The following is a 22671-nucleotide window of genomic DNA, read 5'->3' as shown; positions in this document are numbered from 1 at the left end:
AGGGTATAAGCATACACCGCGATTGGACAGGTATAATTAAAGAAGTGAGCAGTAGAAATATTGCACCACATCATCGTGCATTTGATCTGATTCACCGCAAAAAAAGTTTTATTTTCAGATAAAAAGATGATATGATGTGGACAATAAATAACAATCACTATGAACTAAGCGATATTATCGGTCTGTTTGGTGAGCTTGAGCAAAAATTTAATGAATATTTACAGCTGCTAAAGAATTATTTTGAAGAATGTATTCTTGATATATCTAACCTATCATGTGCTAAAATCATTGATTTTATAGGAGAGATAAGTGGATTTGTTGGAGCTACAATGATGCTGGATGATAAATTGATGAGTGTGATAAGATACTCCATATCGGGACAGCAACGAGAATCATTTAGAGGTGCATACTCGTTGCTGAGTGGAACGGGATTAAATGATTTCAATGTACCTGGCTACGACGTTAACAAATTAGAAGTATTATTTAATAAAACCATCGATGAATTATTTCCTAAATTACACACCGCATGGAGAAAAAAACTACCACCACCATCTATTCTCAAGCGCGACAACGCCGAGGATGGCACCGGCAGACATCTCTCGCCTGAGATAGTCAATATAACAACCACCATCGCGGTCAGTCTCAGTTGTGATATCGTCGAAGGCAGCTACATCGCTGATGCATCTGTTTCTGATCAGGCGAAACAAGGATTTGTTTTGTATTCGTTTTCACCAAAGGATCCACCAGGATTTTTGCTGATACAAGAGCCAATTAATCCTGTTTATCTTAGATGCCACAATAGATTGTTGCAACAAGTGAATTTCTCCCTGACTGATCAATCCGGACATCTGCTAATACACGTGGAGAAACGCTGAGTATAAATTTATTACTAAAATCATAAAAATAAAAAATATTTATAATCTGTAGATTCTAGTGAATTTTAGTGATTTTTTGTAAAATTCAGTGAAATTTGACTGTTTTGGTCGATGTTTTGACTGTTTTGGTCGATTTTTTGACTATTTTGCCCATTTTACCCATTAGATGAGTTACCCAATCTGGTCGATTCTCTAATTGATTTCAATTAGAAGAAATATAAGAGTCAACAAAAACAAGTAAAAATCAACCAAAATCGACCAAAAATCAACAAAATTAACTCAGAAAACAGCCAAAAAACAGTCAAAAAGGTCAAAATTTACTGGTTTTTATTGACTCTTGCATCATCTCTAATTGAAATCAATTAAAGAATCGGATATCTTACTTAACCTATCTAATGAGTGAAATCGACCAAAATGGCCAAAAATCGACCAAAATGGTCATTTTTTCGTCCAAAATAGCCAAAAATCACTGAAAATAACAGAAAAAAAATATTGACAGAAAAAATAAAATATTTACAGAAAATAAAATAAAATATTTATTGTTTTTCAATATCTATCAATCTTCGCAATTGTCGTGCACGTGTATCTATTTTTTTTTGGACTCGTATTCATCAGATAACGACGATCGAATCTTTTCAACGACACGCGCCAACGGAGCAAAATCACCTATGCCAGCTTCATCAATATTAATGAGCGATTTATACATCGCAGATTGTATTTTTTTGATGAGTCTATATTCGGACGACAGCGTGTATCTATTTTCTTGTTTGTGTTGCGTTATTGTATCAAAATCCGTAGTGATCTTATCAGAATCTAGATCATCAGATAGCGGTATTTCTTTTGTTTTCAGTATCTTAATAGATTTGATTATCTCATTAATATTTTCTTGATTCATATTGTATAAATAATTTATTTATCTAATACGAGAGGAAAATAACTAAATTCGATCCACGATCCAAATTTGTATGAGAAGGTTGATTTTTGTATTCCCTCTGCAAAAAGTCTCACTGAATTATTATTGATGCCAAAATATTTTGCAGCAGAGGTCATAGATTGAAAATATAAATCTTCACCTGTCTCTATATTTATTGATTTTACAGCTTTAGAAATCTTTTTTCCGCAACAAATATTACCTTTCCGAATATTCTCACTTAGTGTTATTGCCTGAAGGTTATCTATGGAATTATTTAATTTATTTCCATCGATATGATCAGTCACTAATCCGTGTTCGATTGGTCCATGAAAACACTCAAACACAAATCTGTGATTGCTGTAACACGTTCTTCTCTTACCAAAAGTAAACGAAGATAACCAGTATTATTAACGCTACCAACCTTATTTTTTGTTTTGCAATGTCTGACTGTACCATCAGCAGATGCTTCATATTCATCAATGATTGGATGCTTCCTGTATTGGGAATTCATATACTATATTCCATTTGTCTAAATCAAAGTTTGTCTGAGAACCTACTTAAATAATCCTCCTCACACTTGATAGCAATATTGCTATTAGGTGATTTTTTATCATAATGCCGTTTTACTCTCTGTATCTTTTTCCGCCACATTCTGCACATATCTAGTTTTTCCACGAATTCCAATGTTGCATCTGATGCATCTCGTAGGACCAACTCCACCTCGTCGTATGTAAGCTAAATATATCCTGCAATATTCTTTTCTACACGATCTGTCGCAACAAGTAAACGAACCAACCATGAGCCATTTGCAGTTATTCATTATATATTTAAAGATATACTTGTTTAAAATATAACAAAATGGTTTTTGATCTCGACGAAGCAGAATATATTATTCCTGAGCTAGATCAGGCTAAGAAAGAATTTTACGATGACGGAGCAGCTCATGTATGGTCGACATGGAGAGCAGCTGATATTGATAACACGATGAACGATACACGAGCTAAAAAGATAATTAATTCGCTCGGTACTGATAAATTTATATTCAGAATAAAATTTATTGTGAATAACGAGAACGACGTTTGGATTACATGCGATAAACGAGATCCTGTAATTAATAGCAAAAAATCTGTCACGGTGAGCAATAATTCTAAACCAGGATTACTAACAGGAATAGATAAACCATATTGTGTATGAGCATATCCTGTAGCAGCTGTTGTCTATGGCATTTACAGACTAAATAAGCCTGTTGATGAGAATCTTGCTAAGATGAAAATGTCAGTGAAGATAAATTGTGTAGCTGAACGAGTCATAGAACATTTCACGAACATTAAACGCTTTAACGGATTAACAGACTTAAGAAAAGAAAAAATAAATAAATGGGCAGAATCAGTTGCTGATGGTTCATCAATAAGTGACGTTGATGTGTTATCAGCGAAATTAAAATTCCCAATCACTGTGAAAATGATATCTGGTGAGATATTGTATTCTTCTGCGTATAAATCCAAAGGATCTCCTATCGAAATAATTGATCATAACTCACATGCTTGGAGTAGCGCAGTAACCGTTTTTCCTCGGAATCGTTTTATTAAATTCTATTCTACCGCTGCGGGAAATATATTTGATTTTATTTATAAAATAAGTAAATCAGATCCAGTATCTGTTTGGTTGTTTTCCAGTGATGATCGATACGATCAGTTCGTCAGACCCAACGGAGATACTTATCGAAGTGAATCTTTACATGATTCTATGACGGAGATAGCAGAAAAATATTCAGTAAATAAAGAATTATTAGTCAATTGTTTCACGATTCCGTCTATTGTTGCACACGCAGCAAGAGAGAAAAATTCATGGAAACCAACCAGAAAAGATTTTCTTAAAGATATCCAACAGAGTTGCGTTGAATACGGTCATGGTGGATTGTGGAACACAAAATACAATTTTATTGATATGATCTCGTTTGACATGATAGCGTGTTATCCAGGTAGTTTCTTAGGAATGGGAGAATGTAGCAAATACTTCACTCAGTTTGGTAATCCATGCGACGAGATGACAAGAGTATCAATTAATGGTCCGTTGCCAGATTTCCCCCTAACAGGATTCGCTAAGGTCACATCATTCAAGTTTGCTGCAGGGTTACACAAAATATGTTATCTTTGGGTTGGAAGACACTTATCAGAACAAAAATGGGTTCCGATAGTATTATTGAGATATATGCTAGATTCTGACATGTTAACGTTGCTGACGGTCAGCGAAGTAATTATTTCGTATCAGAAGCAATTTAGCGTCTGGCTACCTACCGAACACGATGACGCAAAGGATTTAGGTAGAAAAATAATCGGCAAATTCACTCAGGGCGGTGCTTACGATCATCAGAGACGTAATTGCAGATTGATCATGGATGAGGCTGAGTTAGATTTTATAATAGCTGATACCGCTGAGAGAGGTATATTTTGTAGCAGAGAAGATGTTTACGTCGCTGATGGAATGAAATTAGGTACCGTGGTCAATTATCTTGAGGGAGAATCACCTCAGTATGTTCATTTAAGATCGTCAATGTTAGCATATGCCAGTATAAATCTTTTATCGATGATAAATAAATTTCCTGATACCGCGGTTAGAGTAGCTACAGATTCGTTTTATACTGATAAAAAATACCTACCGGAGTTGGAAAAACCAACTGGAGATGGATCATGGGGAACATGGCGAGTGAAAGACGAGTATATTCTACATCACTGTGAAGATGCTGACGTATCTGATGAAGAAAAATACCACTCAGATAGCGTATCAGAAACATCCGCAGCGCCATCTGTGTATGATCCTGCTACGAGATATAAAATGATCTACATAAACGGACCAGGAGGATCAGGAAAAACGACCAGAATGATAGAATTATTTAAGAACTCTGATATGATTGTGTTGACACCAACACATCGGTTAGCGAGGGAGATGAAACAACGAGGAGTAAATTCGTGTATATATCATAATTTTTTCAAGTACAACGGTGGTATGTGGAGTCCGTCTAGGATGGGAGAAAAATATATAAATAAAAAAATTATATGGGACGAAATTTGCACAGTATTTGCTGGTACATTAAAAATGTTCTTAGAGTGGCTATCAACAAAAAATACTGCTGTAATTATGTGTGGCGATCACGGTCAACCAAATCCTATTGATGGTGAATCTCCTCACGAGTGGCTGAAGAATTTTGTTGACTACTATGAGGAGGTCGACACTGATTATAGATCGCTAGATGGCAGATTGAGTGAATTTAAGAAACTAATTCGATTAAAATCAAATAAAATTCAGCGTGATGTAATGAGAGAAGTAATTCCAGAAACATCAATGAAAGATTTCTTATCAATGTGGACACCAAACGATCTGATAGTAGCTAGTAGAAAAATAATCAGAGACGTACTTCAGCAAAAACTATTTAAGATACATAAAGAAAAATTCCCTCTTATGCCTGTTCCGCTGTGTTATAGGCCAATCGATACCAGATTACAAAATATTGACGTCGATATACCTGGTAAAGGTAAACAGAATCTTGTATTGAATGATATTATTGTTGTTGATATCTGTTTCGTTAGTGATATGTTAAGTGCGGAGAAATCTTCGTGGACGTTGGGATACACTATGACGATACACTCCTCACTGGGATTAACTATCTCAGATTGTCGAGTTTGGATTGTAGATGACAACATAGAATGGTCTAATCTAGTATATTTAGCTGTATCCAGAGTGAGAAAAATATCTCAATTAGGTAGAATCACCCTAGATAGATCAGTTATTAACGACGAAACCAACGAATACGTGATTAAAAAAAATTATTCAGCTATAAACAATCTGATAAGAAAAATAATCACGAATTCGATCTGGATGTAGATTTCATTTTATCACTGAAAGAAAAACAGGGTAACCACTGTTCCGGTTGTAATTGTGTTATGACTTGGACATATCAAAAGAACGATTCAAGACAATTCACCGTGGACAGAATAAATAATAATCTGGGACATAACAGAAAAAATGTTACTCTAGCCTGTTTAGAGTGTAACAGACGCGGAATTGATTATTTGAGTGACTGAGGTGGTAACTGAGTATCAGCCGGGATTACTTGTAATTCTTCACGAGTAAAACCACGTTGAGGAGCGAAAACGTCAAGTGTGTATATAGCTGGTCTACCTGATGATCTTGTTACGGATACTATTTTATGTCTCGTTACACTCCAGATAGGATCTGTTGCTCTTTTCCTGCCACCCTCAGCTTCACCGTGTTTATGTAAGTACCTAACGATAACATCACCGAGGACCGGTCGAATTGAAAAATCCTTTCTACGGATCGGTATAAATTTTTTTTTGTATAGCTATTGCTGGTTTCATATTTATCGATCTTGTTATCTCGTTATTTATTGCTGATATAACATTTGGTAGCCTAATGACCCAGTCGCTAGATCGTTTATCCTGAATGAATTCTCTCTCGTATTGATAGCCAAATAGTTTTTCGGCTAGTGTTTTGTTAAATCGCTCAGCAATAGCCTGATCGTTGTGAATGTTAACTTTACCACGTCGTATTGCTACATTCTTTTTGTTCATCAAATAAGTAACAGCACCAAGGAATTCTCGTCCAGGATCAACCTGAAGCAATCTCGGCCACGTTAATGGACCTCGTTGATATATTTTTTCAAATGTGTTAGCAACCTCAGTTGCTGTTTTCGTTATCAGCGGCTCAGCTTCTTTGTATCTACTAGCAATATCTACCACGGTTAATACGTATTTGTAGGTTTTATCGTTAACGGTATCGTGTGGTAAAAACATTATATCAGCCTGATCAACCTCATTTGGTACGCTGACATCAAAATGTGCGTATTCGATTCGTCTTGGTGGTGGTAGATAAATCTGCCAGATAGCCTGTTTAGATACAAACGCAGCAGCTACTGATGGTTTTACCTTAGCAGCTTTTGCTAGTTTCTTGATCGCTGATTTACCTTTCCAAAATCCAACAGGAGAATAATAAATTTCTTCCATATAATATTAATTGCCACCTAGAACTAATTTGCCTTTCATAGCGGCATTAATCACCCAGCTAGCTAATCTTTCTTTGATAGTCTTATTTTTTATAGAATTTATCGCATGAAGCAATTTGATGTCAGCTAGATGTCGCTGTTGCAGATCCTTGCTTCGATATTCAATATCGTGAATGTAACACGCCCGATCAATTGCATTTACAGGGTCCTCACTAGGATTTGGTTGATCTTGATCATTTAATCTGATATCGAGTCTGGTACCTGGTCCGCAGTAGTTATATCCTGGTAGATGTTTTTCTCCTGGATATTTGGACCAAAAAAATCCTGGTAACGACGATAATCCTGAGGTAATATCACCTCGGTATCTTTTTCTTTTTTTTTTAATGGTTTTTACTTTAGCTGGTTTTTGATCAGATGAAGAGAATCTAAACTTTTTTGTGCCACATATTTCGCATTTACCGGTGACGGCTGATCTATTATTTTTTGTGACAACAGTAACTAGATCCACCGTTGGTGTTCGTGTTCTACACCGTACACAATAAAAAATCCATGATATTATTATATCATGAATGTAATTGATTTTTCGGCTATAAAGAAATCTGTTCCAGTGAAACATCATGTTGCCTTACCTAATTCGATTAGAATGATTATTGTAGGACCATCTGGATCAGGTAAAACACAGTTATTGTTGAATCTGATAATGAGATGGCTAAAATGGGATAAATTATATTTAGTTGCACCATCCGTAGAAGATCAACGATGTTATCAGGTACTCAAGGAATTTAATGAAAATGCGACGTTGTTGAATAACGGTGAGAATATAATTGATTTTATCACTGATGTAGAAGAAGCTCCTTCGGTTGATGTTCTACATGGTTCGATAAATAATTTGGTGGTATACGACGACGTCATGCTAGATAAACAAACTAATCCTGCTAGAATCTTTTCACGTGGACGACATAAAAATACTGACGTCATTTATGTAACTCAGAGATATACACAAATTCCTAAAGTAATCAGAGATAATTGTAACATGCTAGCGATCTTCAACGGTGTAGATATACATACGTTAAGAAATGTTCATCAAACGTGGTGTAGCGGTGATATGGATATAAATAAATTTAAAAATTTCTTTGGACGAGCTCAGTCTACGCCATATGGATTTGTGACAGTCAATTTATGTGATCCACGAACCAGATATCGAGTCGGCCTAGATAGAATATTTTAATACAATCTGAAAATCTTAAAATCCATTTAAACACGACAGCAGCAGGGAGGGCGTCTGCCTCAAGGCGGTCGTCAATCTTAAATCAGAGATAAATAAAAAATCATGAACATATTATTCTGCAGCTAGATCTTCGAACCAGGGTTTTATTTTCGGACTGGGGGTCAATAAAGATATAACTCCTCCAGGAAGCCTTTATTCGGTAAATAGAACCTTTCTCTGGATTAGATTTCTCTGGAGGGTTTATTTTTTTGTCGGAACCCCTGGGTCGGCTCGCCCTCCCTGCTGCTGGCGGTTATCTTTATAGGATGCTTTTCTTGCAACTTGTTTTGGCAGAATTTGTGTTCTTTCAATACAGGTTTTATTTTATCCTTTGTCATCACTTGATGTTTTGCAGTAATATATTGTATAGATCGTCAGGAATTTGCATATTACTGAAAATATTACAAATCATGGAATGAATTTTGAATTATTTTTTGTTACCCAGTATTTGTAATAAGGAATTTAATTGGTTAAAATATATAATCACATGATGAAGAAAACTTAAAGTTACTAACACCATATATTAGTAAAAAAATAAAATAAACTAGAGACAAACAGTCATACATATAATTATATTGTTATAAAGGATATACAATATATCAGTTTAAATTATACAATTTTATATAGTGCATTAGCATTAAGTCCATTAGGATACAGAGTATCTAACTTATGAATCCAGTAAGTTTCTTTTATGAGTCTATTCATGTCACCATGCACAATATCCATTGGCATGAAAGAAAAATCAAGTAGAGAGTGATTATTGGTGTTAAAGTGTGTTGAAACATTAGAGGAAAACTGAGGATCTCTATAATTTTTTATATGAAAGCGATGATTATTCATTCTCTTAGAAACTTGCTGTAGTGTTTATCCAACATATTGCATGCCACATTTTTTACAGGTTATTAAATAAATCACATCAGTTGATATGCAGTTAGTGTTATTGCATAGAGAAAATACCTCTTTTATATTAGCACTACTGAAAGAAATACTTTCTCTTATGTTTGCACATTGAGAACACCGGTGTCTTACATTTAGATGACGAAAAGTGTATTTTTTTATTTTCTGTCTGTTTAGTTCTGATTAAAAAATCTTGCAAATTCTTGGGTCTTCTATAAGCGAGAACTGGTTTAATTTTGAAAAGTGATTTGATGCTAGTTTTATTGGTGTAAAAGATGATTTAATTGTGTTAAAATAACCCATTTTTTTAGAATGAAAAGAAATCGATTTATTCTCTGAATTCTTGTATGCTTTATCATAAAAATAATTCTTTTAATTTTAAGTGCATAGAGAAATTAAAAATTCCTTCAGCTAATTTAATTTTATTGTGACATTTTGGTTTGGGACAAAATTTTAGCCCTTTGCCTAACAGTATATAGTCATTATCAGTTAATATTCTACATGAGAGGTTTAAGACTGTTTCTTTACCTCTCTTAATTTGTTTTCTTCGCTTTGTTTCTTTTTTCCACTCTCTTCTACTTTTGAATCTGTGGAACCTCCTATTATTTTGTCTTGTGATGTCTCTATTAGACCTTGTAAAATCTTTACCAGGTTTGTCAGCGTCTTTCTCATGGTCACTGTTTCTGATTCCCCCCGTTTTACGGCTTCTGCGTATGTCTTCTTTGTTGTGCCCTGGGGAGTCAAGTTTTTTCGCTGTTGTTCATCCTGTTGGTTCTTATTTGAATTTTCAAAATTCTTACTTATGTTGACTCTTTGGGTTACTGAAGTTTTGGGAGGTGCTATAGGAGTATTACTCTTCCTTGCAGTAGCTTCTTTGGGTTTAGAATACTTCTTTTCTTGCTGTTTATTACTCTGTTGTTGTGTTGATTTGTTGCTTTTATGCTGCTTTTATTCTTCTGTTGTGATAATTTGTTGCTTTTCTGCTGCTGTTTTTTCGGTTGTTGATGGATTATATGCTGTTCTCCATTTTTTTACTTGTTTATTTTTTTTTCTCTTCTTTACTTTTTCGTAAATTGTTCAGTTTTTATTTTGCTTCAGAAGTATATCATTTTTCGTTGATTCTGTTTTTTGATATATTTCTTGGTCGAAACTGAAAAGTCTTTGCCCATCTATTTTCTTCCTCAGCTCATCCCTAACATTTTCCATCTGTTTTCCAACGTTTTGTGATATTTTTTGTTGTTCTTCTGCTAATCTCTCAACTATGTTTAGCAAGACTTTATGTAACAGTCTGTCGATAGAATCTTGGAAATCTTCATTTCCGCTTCCTATGTATATCTTCAGTTTCAGTCGTAAACCTGATGGAACGATCCCCTCCTCAACACATTTGTTCAAGAAACTGCTGTGAAGGCTGCTTTTCATTTGTTTTTCAGATAGTTTCAATATTTGATATTTCAAAGATGTCATTAAAACACCATATATGAACTTCATATACCTGCATGTACCTTTCTTATGTGCTTTGACACTATTTGTAAACTGTTTTATATAGTGTTTTGTATTTCTGAAATTTATTATTATATTTTTATAGTTGTTGTTCAATATAAGAATTTAACTTAATATTAGACTGGATTTTTTAACTCATTAAACCTGAAAATCAATTATACATGAACTGCCTTTTTTTCCTTTATTTATCCATGTGGTGTGTAATTGATTTTCAACCTTCACAAATAGTTTCAGATATATTAATTTGCTAAATATTTGTATTTGTAAACCTGGCTCATTTTTAAAGAACAGTGTGTGCCGCAGATTTTACATATTTTAAGTGTATACCCCCAAGCTTCGCCATTGCTTCTTATTTTCCACACTTAAACATCAGCATTGATTCTTATAAGGCACTAAAAGCAACACTGTATCATTTCTTATCTTGTCCCGTCAATTAGGCAAGTCCACTAACTTATCAAAATGAATGAATTTAACGATGTAAATGTGGTAAGCTTCTCTTTCATCTAGTTTTTTTTTGTATGTTGATAGTGCTTTAGGGGGCAGGGTCCAGTTTTTATGTACAAATTTAATGCCGCAATCAGTGACCTAGTATAAAAAATCATAAAAAATCAAATACACAAGTGAGGTCAAAAAGGTCCATATTTTTAGATACCTATATTAAAACAGAGCATAAGAATAGTATTCACTTGACCAGAGAAGTCAATGGCAGTTCATAGCAGAAGAGGTTTATGCACCCCAACCCCTATTTTATACCTGCATTTTTCACATCCAAATGCCATTTTTGACAGCATGTAGTACTCACAGTGCAAACGCAAGCCCTTTCCCTGGATGAAACTTTTGAAAAACATTGTCTACTAAATAGTTTGATGCAATTCAGAATAGTTGTCATCCAAGCCGTTTTTGAGATACTCGGCTTGCCTTGAACCCACGTGTCTACTGCTATGGGAGGCTAGCTCTTCTTCCTAGCCAACTATTGGTATTTCACTATCAACATACTGCAGAGCAACTATGGAAGGTGTACATGACTGACATCAATTTCAAGAACAACACAAGCCCAAAACACCTAGTTCACAAATATATCCATATCTATAAATAGTAAACAATAATAGCTGAAAAAGTCACACCATAGCCTTAAGTTAAGAAATTTGCCAGGGGCCAAATTACGAAACTGGACCCTGCCACCTTAAGTAAAACCTAAAGAATGACAAGATGTCTCACTTCTTTATGATGAATACTTAAGTTTTTTGAAGTTGATAACAACTGCTGGGCTAATATAAATGCAGTTCCTATGAATTTAGAGATCATATGAAATAACTGCATTGAAATTAATATTAATGACAATGGGGACTTGCCTTCATCATCTAATGCCACTGCCAGGAGTAATAGTAATACCCACTTGTTTTCACATGGATGTGGAATTTCATCTCTAAATGTTTTCTTTTAGAATAGATCCTGCATAAAGTGTAAGGGCTTTAAAGCCACAATAATTTGACTTGAGTAGACCTTATGGCCCTATTTATTTAAAAACTTTGCATTCTTGTAGGGATCAGATTGGCATGTATTGAGATGATTATCATCTTTATGTACATGTCAGATTCTGTAATATATGTTTTCTCTGTTTTTCCTACAGGGTAAACTCTTCATTCCATTTGTGGCTAGGTCAGAAGATATGCTGAGGCGAAAAGATCCTGAAGTCTGCGTGTCTTCATATTTACAGTCTTTGTGTTTTATTGATTGCAAAGGTGAGCATATTTAAAATTTCTGTCTTTCTCCATCTTTTGTCCTCAGACAAAATCAGTCTTATTTAAGCATTCATGTATCCTAATGTTCAGACATAGCACTTTATCTTTGGACATACATGCTCATTATTATCGGGGCATGTTTTTATCATTTATCTTGACTCCTTGAATGGTCACCTGTACATGATGATTTACTTGAACTTTTCAAATCTTTTACCTGCAGCACAGTATTATAGCCTTGCAAGTGATACAGTTGTTAAGTTTAATTAGTACTGACTCTGTGTTAAAAATTATGTTAATAACCAGTAGAAAAGTGATTAATGTTACATTTAACATTATGGGTAATAAATGTTTATTTATTATCTGATTAAGCTTACTGGTAATTACAACTATGTATATTTTGTAATTAAATATTGAGTTTACATGTCTGCTTCTGGCTGCCTGGCAGAATTTCGTAATTATTGCTCATTCAACCATCACTTTACTGATTTTTGCAGGTGCTAAGTTGTCCTTAGAATGCAATCATTTTATGATGACAGTGATGGGAACACTACAGTTGTTGTGCCATCATTACATTTGTCCATTTGACATATCTTGGTTCATTTAACTTCTGTTGGGCAGCTGCATTCAATGAGCACGTTTCTAGGTCATAATTTTTATTTTCAGGTACCCAACACAAAGTAAAAATGCAATTTTGTCACTGTGAAAAAGAAGCAGTGACAATTCTGCGATATGGTCTCTGGCCTGCTACACCAGAGTTACCAGGAGTAGCTATTCATAGGGACCTAATGGAACAAGCCACCATGTTGCAGTTAGAGGGCCAACTGTCCCTGAGAGCCTTTTGTGATGCTCTCTCCAGCATGAAAAAATATCAAATTCATGACATAAGAGAGGTATATACTTTGTCATGGTAATACTTTTGAGCTTTCAATGCATTATTAGTATTGTATTTCTCCATACATTGTAAAAGTCAAAGATTGTAATAAATTCTTTTTCATTTTATTATAAAATATTAAATGTGGAGAAATTCAACCATTGTGTGTCAAATGATATGCAATATTAAAAATGTATTTTACTATAGTAATTGGAAATTTTTGCAAGTAGATAAATATTTGGCATAAGAGGACAAATCCTTAATAATCCCTGTCAAGGATACAAAATGAATACGTTACATGGATGCTGAGTTTTGAAGATTCTGCATTTTTCCTTTCTAACATTTAGTAGTAATCTCTTTTGTTTCATACTTTATAATCTACAGTTGTAAACAACTGTACAGCTTTAAAGCCGATATGAAAAGTATGTATGGTCTTATTTACAAGTATTACGGTTAGAATATTAAATTCTATTTTTAATTGTCACTAAATGTAATGTACACTTTCATTGTTTCAGGTAGAGAATATATACAGACTGATTATTGGTGACTGTTCTAATGAGTATCGCTATCACGCCACAATTTTCAATAGTGCTAGGAACCTCACAGGCCAGTTAGATTTTGGAAAATGCCCACCATGTAGCCAGGTAGATTTCTAAATGAAAATTTGCAGATATAACAATTTTATATTGTTTTTTTTTTTAAATAGTAAAATAATCTAGTAATTTTGCCAAGTGGTATGGAGAATGTATGGGAAATTTCTAATTTTCAGACAATTTTGATGATTTTATTTGGCCCTGATTTATAATTTTATACATAGGTTTAAAATATTGCATGGCTCATTTGATATACTTCATTGGAGTTTTCCAAATTCAATATCAAAATGGCCCATGGCTATTGTTTTCCCTTCTAATCACTATATAAACCACATCTGATTGACTTCATTTGTAAACTTATATTTTATGACAAAATTTTGTGTATAATACCTTTTAAGCTGGCAATCTAAACTTTATAGTGTGGAGTGCAAAATAAATATTAGAAGAAAACTTCTGAGAATTACTCAGTTTTTCCATATTCATTCATAAAATGGTTTACTTTTTGAATGAGTAAATAATTACTATCATAATTTTAAACGGGGATTTACAAAAGTAATTTGCATGGATGCAAACTTTGGGTTAGTTCACAAACAGTCTTCTGGGCATGGACAAGGTCTGGGGAAAGCAAGACATGAAAATAGCTACTTCATGAACCAGGACCAGGTTGACAGCTTTGTGGATAGCTACAGTGATCCTAAAAGATCAGAAGTATGTATCAGTGTTGTGAAAGCAGTTAAAAACTTTAAAGTTTATTGAGGACCTGTCATTCATGAAACATAATGACTCAAATAGGCAGATGTTACCCACCAGTAAATGATCATTATGCACACAACACGTTTTTCAGCCAAATAGAATCATTTTTCTCAGTGATAATTATTTGAAGCTGTTTATGTTGGTTATATTATTTGATTGATCATTTTCAATTCTAAATATACAGCGATAAGGCACTAGCTCATTTTTATTAGAATATCTATGATTGAAGATGAAAATGGAAGTGATTATGTTCTGTGTGTAGAATGGAGATGCTGCAATGAAGCCAACTATTAGGTATAAACGTATTCATTTTTTCAGTTGCATAAATGAAATATTGCAATGATCATTAAGTCGTAACCTTGTATTGTGATTTATTACAGTCTATAAATTGTATGCAGTGTTTTGAAAAAAAAACTAGTTACTAGTTCAGATATTGTATCTTATTAGTTTATGTAATATATTTTTCAAAAATTTGCTCTACAGGTCATAGTCCTGATGAGCTTATGCGATGACCTGTTTGTCATCTGTCTATCAGCATAAGTCTATTGTTGCTACTCCTCCTAAACTACTGGACATGAAATTTTACACATATGTTCATCCCATTGTTCACCTGGTCCAAATTCAAAATGTTGCTGCTCCTTAGTCCTCTAATATGGCTGCCACAGCAGCCATCTTGAAAATCTTGATATCAGAACTCATCATGACTAGAAAATCTTATTGTCATGGGGTTTTCGCTGAAAGACTTGAGATGTCTAGTTGGTCATAAATGAAAATGTTGCCACTTGTACAGCCAATATGGCCACATCAGTGGCCGTATGTAACTTCCTATGATTTCCCTTCCTGAACAGAAAGTCATATTGACATTGTTTTTTGCTACTTCATAATGATGTCTAATGAGGCCTTGATGAAATGGTGCTATTCTGACAGCCAGTATAGTTGTCTAATGAGGCCTTGATGAAATGGTGCTATTCTGACAGCCAGTATGGCTGTCTAATGAGGCCTTGATGAAGTGGTGCTATTCTGACAGCCACTATAGCTGTCTAATGAGGCCTTGATGAAGTGGTGCTATTCTGACAGTCAGTATAGCTGTCTAATGAGGCCTTGATGAAAAGGTGCTATTCTGACAGCCAGTATAGCTGTAATGATGTCTAATAAGGCCTTGATGAAGTGGTGCTATTTTGTCAGCCAGTATAGTTCTCAGAGCTGCAGTCTTGATAATCTTGTTATTGCTACATCTAAATAAATGGTCATCTTAATCTGTATTATTTTTTAAAAATGAAATCTGAGAAAAAGAATGGGGAAGATCTTATCAGTTAAGTAAAACAGACCACAAACCATTTAGTTCTCTCCCTCTCACTCTCAAGAGAGCTACAGGATGGGTCCAGGGAGGGAAGAATAAATAGTTTTTTTTACTTGGTAGATGAGAGATTTTATAAACCAAGTGAACGAGAACATTCATTTAATTTGGGTATCCAAATAATTATAGATAACAATATTACATAATAAATTATAGATAACAATATTACATATTAAATAATTGATCACTACATATTTCACCTTTATCTTTTTTACTTTTATGAAAGTTATAGAATTAAATATAAAAAAATATAATCAGTTTTTTTATAAATTAATGATGCATGAAAAAGATGCACAACCAAATTAGACAGTACAGTCCACCAAGTATAAATACAGTATACCAAGTACTATCTCTAATATTCATGACTGAAAGGTACTGATATTTTTCAGGGTTGTTCCAGTTTTCAGGCTGGAAGCATTCTTAGATCCAAAATAAAAAATTAAAAGCTTGATGTGACTGGTGTTTTCGGATCTGTATGCAAGCACGAGTTCCCTGTACTTTTCTGTAACATGCGACATGGCGATATTTGATATTATAAACCTCGTCTAATTTTGTCGTAAAGTTCGAGTCTGTTTTAGGTGTCTGAATGATGCAAAATTCATTCATAGAGTCACGGTGTGCTTGTTTGTTGAAATTATTATGCAGGACATTAGTTTTTGTTCCTTTCTCTTACACTGGCTGTGTTTATGTCTGTCTGGTAAGCTTTTGGTTTTTCAAATTAAAGTATCCAGAATGATTGAACTTGAGGTAGGTTATCAAATGTCAACAAGTTGTCCATTGTGTTTAATGGTTAGTAAATGTACTTCGGATTCTGGGAGAAAAACCCTACAAGCGTCATTTTCCACAAAACCTGTTTTCTGTTCATTTTCCATCATACTGACATGGAGTTTCAAGGTGAAGACATGATATGGTGACCTATTTCAAAAACATTTATAATTATGCCTTTTTTAGTTCTTTTTTGTGTTGGATAATCAGTCAATTAAACCTACCACATAGCAAAATGTCAAGCAGCAGATTCAGTTTGGATCTTAAAATTTAACATCTATGTATTCATTTTGTATATTGCTTTCTATTTAGGTTGAGTTATGCAGTAAACCTACTGGAGAATTTCATTCGTGAGGGACAAAAAGAGGAAAAGATCATTGCAATGTATGATATTGCATGCATGCTTCACAAACATCTCATGGTATGTTTGCAATATAGGTAGTAAACTGTTCAGATGTTATTGTTGTTCATGTGTTCTTTTACGATTTTATTTATATTAGTCCTTCACATGGAAACAATTTCTGGCTCTTATTTTTGAATAATGGCTTGTTTGATTCAATCAGCTAAAATAATGTTACCACAGTGTTGGCTTAGTATGTATGTATATATAGGATTTAAGGGCACTTCAGCAGAGCACTGGCATATACCACTAGTTTAAAGTTGAGTTCCTAATGATAAAGAATTGTAAACAAAATCTGTTGGAACATGAACCAAATATACCTGTACTACAACAAGTATTTTGATTTATGAAATTGGAATTAATATGTGTATAATTTTTTTAATCATATTAATAGTGTATGCATCATGCTAGTACAGCATAACTTGTTGATAATGAACCACATGGGATACCTAACAATTAACTTGTGTACAGATGATTATGTACACATTGCTCTTTAACTGGGAAACAAAATAACTTTGTACTTTTGGCAAAGTTGTGCTGTATCCATTTTTGTTCTAACCATATTTGTATGTATACTTGTATGCTTTGATAACATATAATCAGGATCTTTGATTTGATGTAATAAATAAATATATAAATATTGTATACATATATATTTTCTTCTTCAGAAAAATGGGAAGAATGACATTTTAGACTGGGTCAGCTTTTGTGTTCCAGTTTTTCATAGTTTTGCACATAATATGTCATGTCAGGTAAATATTGTGTGGGATTTGTATGCTCCACTATATATGTTATTGTGGGGGCATATTGTATTACTTATTACATATATCTGTATATCAAGCTGGTAAAGTTTCTCAGGCAGTGTGGTGATACGTTTGTGTTGCATTGAAACTTATATTTTATTTAATGAGACTGCAGTGTTTTTGATGCATTGACCTCATCACATTGGTCTGTGGGCTTGGAAATTCTTGCTAGCATAATTAGGCAATAGTTTATCAAATTTTACAGACCAGTAAAAATGTTTAGTATGGTGAAAAATTTGTTATTTCCGTTTCAAGGAGAAAAACCCTTAATTTTTAGCCCATTGCATTAGACCTTTTTCATTTGAGTTATGCAGCTATTTCATATTTGTCATCTTCCATAATGGCAGTGTGGTGTGAGTGCCCAGCACCTTGTAATACTGATGCAAGGGTGGTGAGAAATATTGGTAACCGTTCTGGAAACTGCATTGTTGTCAACAATGTTCAATATTTTTTAAAATTTGGAAACAGTGGTTATACTGACAGGCATTTGGATGTATGTTAGACATTGGGTTCCTTAGAACTGCTTTCATAGATCTCACTACATATCTTATGTTTTTTTGACTATTATCTTTTAACTTTTAAAACAGTCTAAATTAACCAAAACCAATGATATTTCATGAAGGAAATGCATTGTGACATGAATTTCCTTACTTGGAACAGTCAAGAGATGAGCTGGCAGAAATTTGAATGCTTTGCATTAAATACATAAAAGAAATGTCATCATTAGTTTTTATTATTATTATTATTATTATTAAACAGTTACAGTATGGACAGAGAAATGTGACAGGGACTGGCCTAACAGATGGAGAAGGCATGGGGCGTCTTTGGTCCTATCTTCGTAGATTTTCCAAAATCACCAAAGAGATGAACTTGGACAACAGACAGGATCTTCTGGTGGATGCCTTGTTCCATTATAGTGAGAAACTGAAACTGAAGCTATGTAAGTATATGCTTATGCTGTAAATTTGAGCATAAGAGAAAATAATAAATTGTACAAATGATATTTTTCTACACATTGCTTCAAAGTCAGCTTAAGTATCAATTATTTAGTTAATTTAGTCTTTCCATACCAAACTTCAGACTTCATTCTACCGATGACTTTTTTGTAACAGGGGATAATAATTTTAACAATTGAGTGAAGAATGGTGCATTTTTTTGAGTGGAGACTGGTGCATTTTGTTGAGTCCACTCTGATTCAAGTTGCTCATACCAATCACTTTCATGACCATGTGCTTGTCCATTTATTTTTACTTTGGTACATCAATATCTGAATCGGTCTTTCAGATTAAGTTCAATGTTGAAGTTTTTTATTTGGATATTGATGTGTACAATGCAATTTACCAGAATATTTTGGTTGGTATGACATACAAACCCTAGCCAGCTTTTTGTTTTTAATAGGAAATATCAAATGAAATTATGAATTTTGAAAACATACAAAAGCTGATTCACCAGCACCAACACAAGAAATAATTTACAAATACGATTCCCAGCCTCCTTCCAGATATATTTAAACAGTTTGTCCCATTCCAAATTATGCTATATAATTGGAAGTCAATTCATATGTGCCATGATGCTTTCTTGATACATTGTATACATCTTGTAAAACTTGTTGGAACTAAAAGAATCCTAATCTTGATCAGAGCTTTTGCTGTTTTAAAACTAATTTCTCCACCAGGACTTGTACTTATTGTGAACATTGTAGATTAATGTAAAATTGTGTCACTCCAGTTTTTACATCTTTACTGTGCTGTAAGAACATCAGTTTATTTTTCAGGTTCCAGACTAGAACAGAAGCACTTGCGTGCCATTGAGCAGAAGACTTCTTCACTCGAGTCATTGAAAAAGTTAACACATGGTATGAAAACTTTCAAATATTAACTGTGAAAAATTTCATAAACTATAACAAGTCTGATTTTCTGCTATTATCAATATAAACATGGATGTTATGGTAACCACCAATGCTGCTTGCACTTAACAAATTTTAATTTGCCTGTGATAGATGGACATACCTTGTAAAACTTTCATCTTAATACCATGTTGCCCTTTTTGATCCATTTAAATCATTGTTTTTGCAAGTCCTTGTAACTAGCATAGAGCAGGAACCATTAAGCAGACTTTGTTTGGTGTGTATATTGTCTTACAGACATGGATCTGCTTTTCGTTTATTTCATCTCCACCACATTCTGATGCCGATTTGTAAATTTGCTATCGTACCTTTATATATATACATATATATATATATATATATATATATATATATATATATTGTTAATCACTAGTTTTATCTTATTTTCATGCAAGCTTCCATGGAAGAGATCAGTCAGTGGGCAGATACTAAGAAGTCCAAGTCACAAACACAAACAAAAAATGTGAAAGATAGATGCATATGACCATTTTTCTAGACTTTGTTAAAGTTCCTGTTTTGTTTTTTGTTACCTTCTTTTGTGTAACTAAAACTGAGTAGTTGATATGCAGCTTGATTACTGATTGGATAATATTGAAATCAACTATACTTTTTAATGAAAGAAAAGGAAATTTAATGCAAGAAATTCCTAATATATATACATATATACATATATATATATATATATATATATATATATATATATATATATATATATATATATATATGAATGCTGCCAATAGCGTGAATTTGTAGGTTACACTAAATGATGAAGGTCAAAACATGAATATAATAAACATGTCTCTGAGATATTTTCCACTTTACATCCATTATTATGAATATTATAAATGTGAAACTTACTCCCAGACAAGAGTATAAATGGGAATAAAGTCCATTAGTTTTATATCTTTAAGGCCACATTATAATAACATTCACTTTTTTTATAGGTGGTGAACTTACTTCTGTTGAAAAGTACTGTAGTTCATTGTTTCAGTTCTATCAGATAAGGTACTTATATTAATTTTTGGCAGACACATTGCTAGAGAAACACACAGACTTGCACACTGCTTGCATGACTAGGATGGACCCACTTCCTTACAGTCATTTTAGTACATTCTAAGATTGCTGTGTGTATGATGTATCTTAACTCTTGGCTTCTTTTCTTAGTCCTGTCTTGCACACATCAAATAGTACAACATTTTGATGTCATAACTTGACTACTAATCCAGTACTTGCATGCACAGAAGATCTTGTGTTTTTTATATTGGTTACGTTTATTGCAATAATTTAAGTTGGCATTTTAAGGATTTTACCTGTTTTGCATTATCTTTGTTTTATCTGGGTTTTGTGGTGAATGCCTGAACTTAATTAGTACTCTATGGCAATGGCCCATCAAACCCAGTACATACATGTTCTCATTTGGGGTCTTTTTTATTTTGATTGTTTCGTTACTCTTATGAGCTAATGTTTACCAATTTATTTTGAGAATGAAGACTGCCTTAAATTAAAGAATCCTTTTTGACTCTTTTAAAGTCATTTTACTGTAAACAACATGTGTATTTCAGTGTCAAAAAGCTGGACCGAGTTTTTATGAAATATACTTTATTGTCTTTCAAAACAAAAATAAATGTATTATTTCCAATATTAAGCACCAATGCTTTAGAATGGTATTTCATATATATCAAAACATGAGACACAAGATAATTTTTGTCCTAAATTCAGCAAGAACTTTTTCACTTAAATAGAATATGATTAATTTCAGAGACAAAATTAATGCCTTGCCTGAAAATGCTCAAGAAGATGAACGCATGCTGAAAAGTGAACTGGAAAGGTTTGATTTTGGTTATTTACTTAATCTTCATATCAGTTTCAGGTAAGGATTGGACTCTTTAAAATGTAACCATCTTCAGTTCAGCAAAATACTGTTAGATACCTTATTTTCATTCAGTTTTAAATAACAGATTGGTTAAAGCAGCAATATATCCATGTTATATCTTAATAAGAAATTTAAATCAATAACTCTTCTAGTTCAGACAAATGTTTGTATTTAAAATGGGTGTATAACTTTGCGATGACATCCATTATTTAGTTCATTTTGAAACTGCAGTAAAATTATGGAAATATAGTAAAAATATACATCTCAATTGGAACTTTCCTACCATTTTAGATTGGAGAAAAACTTGGTTTTGGCAGAGAAGAAGATAAAGTTAACAGAGAGATGGACAGGCACCAGTGAGAATTTTCAGTTGCATCTCAAACTATACAGAGAGAAGAAAAAGACCACTTTAATAAACATCCTGAAAGACTCTGCCACTGAGAGAACTTTTCTCTTGTCATTGATGAAAAAATATGCAGGAGCAGCAGGGAGGGCGAACCCTACAAAATTTAGAAGGTTCCAAATGTCAAAATAAGGTCTCAAAAAAAAAAGGTTTCAACCGGAAATAATGTTGACTATGTTTCAAGAGGAACCCTTGGAGATAAACCTCCTTGGGAGGTCCTCCTGAGTTAGTCCAAATGTGGTTTCTGGTTGAAAAACCCATTAATGGTGCTTCGATTGCAAAAAATGAACCAATTCGTTGTCGTCGCCCTCCCTGCTGCAATGAATTAAAAATTTATGTTATTGATAATGGCAAATATTGGAGAAGCATATACCACTAGATTACCTCGAGAACGACTAGAAGCAATAAAAAAATTTCTTCCTGTGAGAGATTCTGTAAGACAAAAATTACAAGCGTGGCAGGAAGCACAAGTTGAATATGCTACAGGCACAGAACAATTATTTAAACCCATTACAACAGCTACTGAAAAAGCTGCGATGGTCACTGAAAGAGCTTTATTGGGAGATATTAAGGATGAGGAGGAAAGAAAAAAGGTATTCTTTCAATGTTAAAACAGACCGCTGAGCAAGCTGAAAAAATTGTGAGGAGAACTAAACAAACAAAAAAGATTTTACGAGGCCTTCCCGCTGGCGTAGCTGTAGCTCAACCTCCACCCATCGGCGAAGAAATACTT

The 22671-nt window shown here is 33.6% G+C and overlaps 1 pseudogene across 1 annotated transcript in view; it reads left to right on the top strand.

Annotated features, from left to right (window-relative positions):
- Window positions 1-22070, top strand: part of LOC149805085 (uncharacterized) — a 58513-nt pseudogene extending 36443 nt beyond the window's left edge. Inside the window, exons 4-16 of the transcript XR_016414229.1 lie at window positions 301-476; window positions 12103-12214; window positions 12878-13104; window positions 13601-13729; window positions 14273-14386; window positions 16178-16299; window positions 16866-16974; window positions 17622-17705; window positions 18516-18696; window positions 19531-19611; window positions 20607-20667; window positions 21422-21490; window positions 21827-22070. The product of XR_016414229.1 is annotated as an uncharacterized LOC149805085 (transcript). The remainder of the gene's footprint in view (window positions 1-300; window positions 477-12102; window positions 12215-12877; window positions 13105-13600; window positions 13730-14272; window positions 14387-16177; window positions 16300-16865; window positions 16975-17621; window positions 17706-18515; window positions 18697-19530; window positions 19612-20606; window positions 20668-21421; window positions 21491-21826) is intronic.
- The last annotated feature ends 601 nt before the right edge of the window (window positions 22071-22671 follow it).

Source organism: Sinohyriopsis cumingii, chromosome 2 (assembly GCF_028554795.1).
Source record: "Sinohyriopsis cumingii isolate HCF-2022 chromosome 2, ASM2855479v2, whole genome shotgun sequence".
NCBI classification, from domain to species: Eukaryota; Metazoa; Mollusca; class Bivalvia; order Unionida; family Unionidae; genus Sinohyriopsis; species Sinohyriopsis cumingii.
The sequence above is the reverse complement of the archived record's forward strand: the minus strand, read 5'-3'. Positions and strand labels throughout refer to the sequence as shown.